General features: G+C 43.0%; 1 long non-coding RNA gene across 2 annotated transcripts; it reads left to right on the top strand.

The window, feature by feature from the left end:
• The first annotated feature begins 627 nt into the window (after positions 1-627).
• LOC106613401 (uncharacterized) lies at positions 628-5,702 on the top strand. Of its 2 annotated transcripts, none has more exons than XR_006765230.1 (3): positions 628-701; positions 2,641-2,776; positions 5,615-5,702. It is a non-coding gene; the product is annotated as an uncharacterized lncRNA (long non-coding RNA). The 2 variants fall into 2 exon arrangements; XR_006765231.1 differs by having other exon boundaries at positions 638-734.
• The last annotated feature ends 5,656 nt before the right edge of the window (positions 5,703-11,358 follow it).

Here is an 11,358-nt window from a genome sequence, read left to right as displayed (position 1 = left end):
AGGTATAGATAGAGGTTAGGTATAGATACAGGTTTGGTATAGATACAGGTTTGGTATAGATACAGGTCTAGTTCCACATACAGGTTAGGTATAGATAGAGGTTAGGTATAGATAGAGGTTAGGTATAGATACAGGTTAGGTATAGATACAGGTTAGGTATAGATACAGGTTAGGTATAGATACAGGTTAGGTATAGATACAGGTCTAGTTCCACATACAGGTTAGGTATAGATACAGGTTAGGTATAGATACAGGTTAGGTATAGATACAGGTTAGGTATAGATACAGGTTAGGTATAGTTCCACATACAGTTCTCCATTAGGGGCTAGAAATTAATAGAGGTAATAGATAAATAAGTGTCAGATATTCTTAATGTAACAAGACAGGAAACCATTGAAACAGACAGGCTAAGGTAGTTAATTACAGTCATGTTGCGTGATGGCTTTAAAACACCATGTGGCTCCTTATCTGAAATGGTGTAGTCCTGTCGCCATCTAAACAAGGACTCTATTTCTGATTACTGCTAAAGCATGAAGGCCAAACAACTAGTGGTTCGATTGCTTTGTCTTCACTAGGAATACTTTAGTATGTGTTGAGATCTGGGCTACCACCACGGTGGTGGGAAGGGGAACTCCACGGTGGACTGCAACGGCGTGGTGTCTCTGATCAGTCCGGGGACCGGGGGACGCCTTCTGCCTGAGGTGAAAATAGATAAGGCATCTGGTGACGACAGTGTAAGGAAGTCAATGAGTAACTCAGACCCGTCTAGGCATGGCCCCCTCTTTCTCTATCTATCTTTCATCTATCTCTCTCTCTTACTCTCTTTCTCTCTCGCTTTCTCTATTTTACTCTCTCTTTCTCTCTCTTTCTCGCTTTCTCTCTCTCTCTCTATCTTTCTCTCTCTCTCTCTATCTTATTCTCTCTTTCTCTTTCTCCTTATCTTACTCTCTCTCTCTGTCTTTATCTTATTATCTCTCTCTTTTTCTATCTTATTCTCTCTCGCTCTCTTTCTCTATCTTTCTCTCTATCTTATTCTCTTTCTCTCTCTCTCTCTCTCTCTCTATCTTATTCTCTTTCTCTCTCTCTATCTTACTCTCTCTCTATCCTATTCTCTCTCTCTCTCTTCTCAACTTTCTTCTTTGCAAGTCCGTATGTCTGCGCTATCTGCGCTCGCCCTCCTCCCCTGCTACCTAGTATGTCGTGTACGCTATGCTGCACCCCAACACTAGCCAAAGAAGCAAAATAGAGAAACTTTAGTTCATCAGAAAAATATATTCTTATTGTTACTTTATAACTGGGTTTTTCAGTGACTTACAACATACTGTTGTTTTATATCTCAACGTTTTAATATCCTCACCCCAAACAGTGTGACGTTACATTGACATTAAAGGGATAGTTTGAGATTTTGGCAATCAAGCCCTTGCTCCTGTAGACTTCCAGCCATTGCGCTAACGTTAGTATTGGCTCTAGAAACTGCCTTCAACTTCCTGAAAACTGCACACAGGGACATACAAATGGTATCCATGAGTTCATCTGACTCTGGGTAAATAGAAAAGGGCTTAATTGCCAAAATCTTGAACTAGTCCTTTAACATTGTACTAATTTAGGAAACTATCATATCTTAGGGCGACATTCAACTAAAATACAGTAGGTAAAAACAACCACATATCACAGTCATTGTAAGTAAAAAAGTAAGTAAAAACCCCTTCAAAATAGCCAAAAATAGTCCCTTCCTTTTCAAACAATCCGCTGTGAACAAACCAAACCAAACAAAAAAGTCAAACCAATGTTTCTCTCTTGCTAGTAAGCAGCATGGTAGTTTGACCTGCCTTTTCTTCAGGTCTTGTACAGTGTTTTAACTTAACCAGCATGATAACAATGAATCTAGTGACTACTAGATGATCTACTAGTGATCTACTAGTGATCTACTAGTGATCTAGTGATCTATCTAGTGATCTACTAACCTATCCTCTCCTTCTCTTTGACTTGGTGCATGCTCAATGCATGCCGACTGGAACGGACCTCAATCCAAATAATGTTGCCCCTAATGTTCTCTACGGCAACCAGACTACTCTTCCCTCTACGTTCTCTTCAAATGCTACAGGATTTGTTACAGGACTTGAAGGTGATATTCTAGAGTCAAAAAATACGTTAAGGATAGGAGAATGGTTAGAGGGGTGAAATATAGTGACAGGATTGGCACATTTAGGCAGGGTACAGGAGTAATGGTTGGTTCAGAGAATAGGTAAGTCACACTGTGAATACTGTACATACATACACACACATACAAAACACATCCCTGCTCAATTTCTGAGTATTCAAATATTCAAGTTTTATGTAATCACTGTAAGGTCAAATTTCCCTAAACTGCTGCTCTCACTCTGGCTGTGAATGACCTGCATGTTTCTAGACACAATATACTCTCCCTACCATCAGCATCCATCGACAACAAGAGAAATACATTACTACCATGTGTGCCAAACAAATATGTACGAACTTACAATTTATCCCACCCTTCTGTCCAATCTAATCCAATCTTGTTACAAGTGCACTTCCCTCCCTGGCCAGCGATGGCGATGTGTGGTGGTGTTCATGGTTTGACTACCATTAGTGCTTGATTCTTCTTCTTCCTCCTGGCAGCCCACTACTGAGGTTGAGGTGAAGAAGAAGCTGTCTGGTTCCCTGATGGTGTCTATGGACCAGCTCAATACCTCCTTCGGAGGGAAAGAGCGGGCCAACAGTGTCATGAGCGTCATCACCAACACACTAGCAGAGGGTACTGCCTCTATACTTTATATCACCCTACACATCTCCCTACACTAACTATACATCTCCCTACACTAACTATACATCTCCCTACACTAACTATACATCTCCCTACACATCTCCCTACACTAACTATACATCTCCCTACACTAACTATACATCTCCCTACACTAACTATACATCTCCCTACACTAACTATACATCACCCTACACTAACTATACATCTCCCTACACTAACTATACATCTCCCTACACATCTCCCTACACTAACTATACATCTTCCTACACTAACTATACATCTCCCTACACTAACTATACATCTCCCTACACATCTCCCTACACTAACTATACATCACCCTACACATCTCCCTACACTAACTATACATCTCCCTATACATCACCCTACACTAACTATACATCTCCCTACACTAACTATACATCTCCCTACACTAACTATACATCTCCCTACACTAACTATACATCTCCCTACACTAACTATACATCTCCCTACACATCTCCCTACACTAACTATACATCTCCCTACACTAACTATACATCACCCTACACTAACTATACATCTCCCTACACTAACTACACATCTCCCTACACATCTCCTACACTAACTATACATCTCCCTACACTAACTATACATCTCCCTACACTAACTATACATCTCCCTACACATCTCCCTACACTAACTATACATCTCCCTACACTAACTATACATCTCCCTACACATCACCCTACACTAACTATACATCTCCCTACACTAACTATACATCTCCCTACACTAACTATACATCTCCCAACACTAACTAAACATCACCCTACACTAACTATACATCTCCCTACACTAACTATACATCACCCTACACTAACTATACATCTCCCTACACTAACTACACATCTCCCTACACATCTCCCTACACTAACTATACATCTCCCTACACTAACTATACATCTCCCTACACTAACTATACATCTCCCTACACATCTCCCTACACTAACTATACATCTCCCTACACTAACTATACATCTTCCTACACATCTCCCTACACTAACTATACATCTCCCTACACTAACTATACATCTCCCTACACATCTCCCTACACTAACTATACATCTCCCAACACTAACTAAACATCACCCTACACATCTCCCTACACTAACTATACATCTCCCTACACATCACCCTACAGTAACTATACATCTCCCTACACTAACTATACATCTCCCTACACATCTCCCTACACTAACTACACATCTCCCTACACTAACTATACATCTCCCTACACATCTCCCTACACTAACTATACATCACCCTACACTAACTATACATCTCCCTACACATCTCCCTACACTAACTATACATCTCCCTACACTAACTATACATCTCCCTACACTAACTATACATCTCCCTACACATCTCCCTACACATCTCCCTAGACTAACTATACATCTCCCTAAACATCTCCCTACACATCTCCCTACACATCTCCCTACACATCTCCCTACACATCTCCCTACACTAACTATACATCTCCCTACACTAACTATACATCTCCCTACACTAACTATACATCACCCTACACATCCTATAACTGCATTGTTCAGGGGCAGAATGACATATTTTTACCTTGTCAGCTCGTGTATTTGATCTAGCAACCTTTCGGTTACTGGCCCAATGCTCTAACCACTAGGCTACCTGCCGCCCCAACACTAACTATACTTTACATCTCCCTACACTAACTAGCTATTCCCATGCTCTATTGTTTTCAGCTGACAGTATAAACGAAAAAGTTCCAAACCTGAGGCTTATTTTTCTTAGTCTAAACCGTCTCTTACCTTAGAGGTCCTCATTTTGGAGGAACAGTTATTTGTAGATCAGATCAGATTTTTATTGATAGACTTTCTTGTTCCCCAAACGGGACTCAACTGAGGTGCCCTGCTCGCTCATTGGACGAACAGTTCTAATTCTCCTATATCTCTAACTACACTGAATGTACAAACATTAGGAACACCTTACTAATATTGAATTGAACTCCCTTTTGCCCTCAGAACAGCTTCAGTTCGTTGAGGCATGGACTCTACAAGGTGTCAAGCGTTCCACAGGGATGCTGGCCCATGTTGACTCTGATGCTGCCCACATTTGTGTGAAGTTGGCTGGATGTTCTTTGGGTGGTGGACCATTCTTGATACACATGCAAAACTGTTGAGTGTGAAACACCCAGCAGCGTTGCAATTCTTGACACACTGAAACTGGTGCGCCTGGCACCTACTACCATACCCCATTCAAAGGCACTTACATCTTTTATCTTGCCCATTCACCCTCAGAATGGCACACATACACAATCCGTGTCTCAATTGTCTCAATGCTTAAAAATCCTTTAACAGGTGACATCAATAAGGGATCATAGATTTCACCTGGAATTGCCTGGTCAGTCTATGTCATGGAAAGAGCAGGTGTTCCTAATGTTTTGTACACTCTGTGTATATATTGTCATTCTGACAGATACTGCATCATGTACTGACAGATACTTCATGACAGACATATTATTATATATCTCATATACAGAATGTATTATTATTTCGTAACATTTATCAGTAGCAGACCTTAATTCAAATACTATTTGCTTTCTTTCAAATACTTGAAGCATTTCCTTTAGCCTGCCTGGAGTAACATTTTGGCGGGGACACGTTGGTGGGGACATGTTGGCGGGGACACGTTGGCGGGGACACGTTGGTGGGGACACGTTGGCGGGGACATGTTGGCGGGGACAGTGTTTGCACTGTTGTGGACTTTTCTATTGTTTTGATTTTTGATATATTCTTATAACACTTTTCTCAGAACTGGAGGAGTCTCAGCGTAGTTGTCCACCGTGGTGGTATAAGTTCTCCAACATGGTCCTCATCTGGGAGTGTTATCCCATCTGGTTGAAGATCAAGGAGATTGTCAACCTGATCGTCATGGACCCCTTCGTGGACCTGGCCATCACCGTCTGCATCGTCCTCAACACCCTGTTCATGGCCATGGAGCACTATCCCATGACCCCGCACTTTGAGGAGGTGCTGTTTGTGGGAAACTTGGTGAGGATTTTACTATCTCTTTTTTGTGTGGTATTACTGCAGTTGCTTTATTTTACAGCCATTTTAAGCTGGTACTTATTAAAGGGCACTTCACCACTTTTTAACCTTAAAAGGTGGTGTAGTGCCCCTTTAGAAGGTACTTTGAGCTAGTACTTTGAGCTGGTACTAACCTGGTATTTGTATAGTATTAAAACCCTTTCCTGCAGTCAAATTACAAGGGGCCTCATGGGCAGACATTTATTAATAGCGTTATTAATCAACATTTCTTTTTTTTTTAAAGGCCGAAAATCAGGTGTTTCTATGTCAAACAGTTTTGTTATATTTTAGTCTTCTTTGATGTATATAAAGTGTAATATTGGGTTGCAAACTGAAACATTTTATACATTTCAACTCTATATCTGACATGGTACAGGTGTCTTCTTTTTTTAAAGCCATAACCATGTGTGTGAGGTGCATACCTTTGTTGCAAAGTAGATTTGTTTAAGACTACCCAGAAACACTCTGTGTGACCCTGATTTAGCGCACTGCAGTAAAAGGTTAACTAAGAAAGTATATGGAAGCGTTAGACACTTTCTATTATTGACCTCAAATAATTCAACACAATGAATTGGACAGTAAGTAGAGGCCAGGGGACAGGAAAGACTTTAGTAGAGTATGTGCCAAATTGGTAGTGGGACAGATACACTACATGGTCAAAAGTATGTGGACACCTGCTTGTCGAACATCATTCTAAAATCGTGGGCATTAATATGGAGTTGTTCCCCTCTTTGCTGCTATGACAGCCTCCACTCTTCTGGGAAGGCTTTCCATTAGATGTTGGAACATTGCTGCGGGGACTTGTTTCCATTCAGACACAAGAGCATTAGTGAGGGCACAGATGTTGGGCGTTAGAACTGGCTCGCAGTCGGCATTCCAATTCATCCCAAAGGTGTTCGATGGAGTTGAGGTCAGGGCTCTGTGCAGGCCAGTCAAGTTCTTCCACACCGATCTCGACAAACCATTTCAGTATGCGCCTTGCTTTGTGCACGGGGCAATTGTCATGCTGAAACAGGGAAGGGCAAAGTTGGAAGCACAGAATTGTCTAGAATCTCATTGTATGCTGTAGTGTTAAGGTTTCCGTTCCCTGGAACTAAGAAAAACAACCCCGGACCATTATTCCTCCGCCACCAAACTTTACAGTTGGCCCTATGCATTCGGACAGGTAGCGTTCTCCTGGCATCCGCCAAACCCAGATTTGTCCGTAGGACTGCCAGATGGTGCAGATTCATCACTCCAGAGAACGCGTTTCCAATGCTCAAGAGTCCAATGGCGTCGAGCTTTACACCACTCCAGCCGACACTTGGCAATGCACATGGTGATCTTAGGCTTGTGTGTGTCTGCTTTGCCATGGAAACCCATTTCCTGAAGCTCCTAATGAACAGTTCTTATGCTGACGTTGCTTCCAGAGGCAGTTTGGAACTCAGTAGTGAATGATGCAACCGAGGACAGGCGATTTAGCGCGAGGCGGTCCCGTTCTGTGAGCTTGTGCGGCCTACCACTTCGCTGCTGAGCTGTTGTTGCTCCTAGACATTTCCACTTCACAATAACAGCACTTACAGTTTACTGGGGCAGCTCTAGCAGGGCAGAACTGACTTATTGGATAGGTGGCATCCTATGACGGTGCCACGTTGAAAGTCAACAAGCTCTTCGGTATGGGCCATTCTATTGCTTATGTTTGTCTATGGAGATGGCATGGCTGTGTGCTCAATGTTATACACCTGTCAGGGGTGTCCACATGTGTGTGTGGACTAACCGCTAGCTAGAACAGCCCAGGACAATCTCTCTTTCTCTCTCTCTCTCTCTCTCTCTCTCTCTCTCTCTTCAGTAGTTGTACCCTCATTCCATATGTTCACTCCTCTCCCCTCTGTCTGTCCACTTCTCTTCCCTTCTCTCCTCTCCTCTCCTCTCCTCTCCTCTCCTCTCCTCTCCTCTCCTCTCCTCTCCTCTCCTCTCCTCTCCTCTCCTCTCCTCTCCTCTCCTCTCTCCTTACATTTGTCATTTTAGTCATTTAGCAGGCGCTCTTATCCAGAGTGACGTTTTTGTACTGGTCCCATGTGGGAATCGAACCCACAACCCTGGAGTTGCAAGCGCCATGCTCTACCCCCCATTTCTTACATGGGACTGGTCTGGTCTGTAGAGAGGCGTCTCTCTCTATCCCTCTCTCCTCCTCTTTCTCCCTCTCTCTCCCTCTCCCCTAGCAGTGTCCAGACAGCACTCTGTTTCACTCGCCCTGCTCTCTCTGTGCTGGTGGGAGGCCTACATTAATATTTTATGCTGCCTGATCGATTAGCTCCTCTAAAATGGGGCCTGAATCACTGCTCTCTTCCTTTGAAAACCCAAACTAGGCTTTTTACCATTAGCATTTCTACAGAAACGGTGTCCAATTCTTGAGCAGCACATTTCATCATATTGCACTAGCATGTTAGCATGGATAGCTTGCTTATCCTCTCCAGCGTCTCATCCCGTCAGCGGGATCAAAATCCAGCGAAAAATACACCTCTCCTGAATCGACCCACGTCGTCCGATTTCAAAAAGGTTTTACAGGAAAAGCAAATCATTAGATTATGTTAGATGAGTCCATCGTAAAAAGCAGCTTCATAGCCATTTTCCGACCAACCACTTGCATCACATATAATCAAAAAACAGCTAAATGTAGCACTAACCTTTTACAAACTTCATCAGATGGCACCCCTAGGACATCATGTTATACAATGCATGCATTCTTTTGTTCAATAAAGGTCATATTTATATATAAAAACAGCATTTTACATCTCTGTCTGACGTTGACTAAATAATTTCCCCTCAAATCGTCCCGGTAAACAATGCTACAATTCCCTAAATTACTATCCGATAACGATTTTTTAAATTTATATTGTCAACCTAGCATTTATAGATGAATATCTCTTGAGAACACCTGTCATACCAGATTTTAAATTAACTTTACTGGGTAATCACACTTTGCGATAAAAGGAGATGCGATACTCAGAAAATGAGCTAATATACAGAGCTCGGCGCCATCTTGGAAACAATCGCATGTCACATCTCATCTTGTATAATATTGTCAATAATCGCCTACCTTTAGTTGTCTTCATCAGAAAGCATCCCAGGTCCACAACAGATGTATTTTCGGTCAAAAAGTCCATACTTCACGTTCCATTAGCCTGCTGTTGGTAGCGCGTCCTATGGCTCTCTCCAAGCGCAGGGCTGAAGTTCCGGATAAAATGAGATTCTCCCGCCTGTAGGTTCGTTCAAACATGTCAAACGTTGTAAAACATTAATCTTCAGGGCCTGTAACACCAAGAGAGCCAATAAGATTCGAGGGGGATGATTTCATTGCCTTTAAAACCGTTTCCAAAGGTGGGGGTAGACATGGCCGCCGGCGTCATAATGGTGATGGCCCATCCCCTGTGACCAATTTCCAACGCGTCTCATTCACTGAGTTTCGACTGTATAAGGCTCAAACCACTGTGAAAAGACTGGCGACATCTAGTGGAAGCAATAGGAAGTGCTCACTGAACCATGGTTAACGGTGTGATTTATAGGGAAAGATGAGAAGTCGAGTCCACAATTCTGAATTCCACTTCCTGTTTCAATCGGTCTCGGGGTTTTGACTGCCATTTGAGTTCTGTTATACTCACAGACACCATTCAAACAGTTTTAGAAACTTTAGGGTGTTTTCTATCCATATATAATAAGTATATGCATGCCCTAGCTTCTGAGTTTGATTAGTAGGCCGTTGAAAATGGGAACGATTCTTTTTCAAAATGCGCTGTGGCGCCCCCTATCCTAGGGTATCCTCAAGAGGCTAAAGCAGAATAACTATGTAGATTATCATCACCAATAGGAGACAGTCTAAAGTAGCAGAATAACTATGTAGATTATCATCACCAATAGGAGACAGTCTAAAGCAGAATAACTATGTAGATTATCATCACCAATAGGGGACAGTCTAAAGCAGAATAACTATGTAGATTATCACCACCAATAGGGGACAGTCTAAAGCAGCAGGCTGCACTCCCTTTAAACGTGGCCTCTAGGCTGCACTCCCTTTAAACGTGGCCTCTAGGCTGCTCTCCCTTTAAACGTGGCCTCTAGGCTGCTCTCCCTTTAAACGTGGCCTCTAGGCTGCTCTCCCTTTAAACGTGGCCTCTAGGCTGCTCTCCCTTTAAACGTGGCCTCTAGGCTGCTCTCCCTTTAAACGTGGCCTCTAGGCTGCTCTCCCTTTAAACGTGGCCTCTAGGCTGCTCTCCCTTTAAACGTGGCCTCTAGGCTGCTCTCCTTTAAACGTGGCCTCTAGGCTGCTCTCCCTTTAAACGTGGCCTCTAGGCTGCTCTCCCTTTAAACGTGGGCTCTAGGCTGCTCTCCCTTTAAACGTGGCCTCTAGGCTGCTCTCCCTTTAAACGTGGCCTCTAGACTGCTCTCCCTTTAAACGTGGCCTCTAGGCTGCTCTCCCTTTAACCGTGGCCTCTAGGCTGCTCTCCCTTTAAACGTGGCCTCTAGGCTGCTCTCCCTTTAAACGTGGCCTCTAGGCTGCTCTCCCTTTAAAACCTCTTGAGGATACCCTAGGATAGGGGGCGCCACAGCGCATTTTGAAAAAAAATCGTTCCCATTTTCAACGGCCTACTAATCAAACTCAGAAGATAGGGCATGCATATACTTATTATATATGGATAGAAAACACTCTAAAGTTTCTAAAACTGTTTGAATGGTGTCTGTGAGTATAACAGAACTCAAATGGCAGTCAAAACCCCGAGACCGATTGAAACAAGAAGTGGAATTCTGAATTGTGGACTTGACTTCTCATCTTTCCTTATTAATCACACCGTTAACCATGGTTCAGTGAGCACTTCCTGTTGCTTCCACTAGATGTCGCCAGTCCTTTCACAGTGGTTTGAGCCTTATAGAGTCAAAACTCAGTGAATTACACGAGTTTGAAATTGGTCACAGGGGATGGGCCATCACCATTATGACGCCGGCGGCCATGTCTGCCCCCACCTTTGGAAACGGTTTTAAAGGCCATGACATCATCCCTCTCGAATCTTATTGGCTCTCTTGGTGTTAGAGGCCCTGAAGATTTATTTTATACAACGTTTGACATGTTTGAACGAACCTACATGCGCAGGATTGCTTTCATTATGAACTTCAGAGCTGCGCTTGGAGAGAGCCATAGGACGCGCTACCAACATCAGGCTAATGGAACGTGAAGTATGGACTTTTTGACCGAAAAATACATCTGTTGTGGACCTGGGATGCTTTCTGATGAAGACAACTAAAGGTAGGCGATTATTGACAATATTATAGAAGATGAGATGGTTCATGGTGTTGCGTCCAAGATGGCGCCGAGCACTGTATATTAGCTCATTTTCTGAGTATCGCATCTCCTTTTTATCGCAAAGTGTGATTACCCAGTAAAGTTAATTTAAAATCTGGTATGACGGGTGTTCTCAAGAGATATTCATCTATAAA

Source organism: Salmo salar, unplaced genomic scaffold, assembly GCF_905237065.1.
Source record: "Salmo salar unplaced genomic scaffold, Ssal_v3.1, whole genome shotgun sequence".
Classification (NCBI taxonomy): Eukaryota; Metazoa; Chordata; class Actinopteri; order Salmoniformes; family Salmonidae; genus Salmo; species Salmo salar.
The sequence above is the reverse complement of the archived record's forward strand: the minus strand, read 5'-3'. Positions and strand labels throughout refer to the sequence as shown.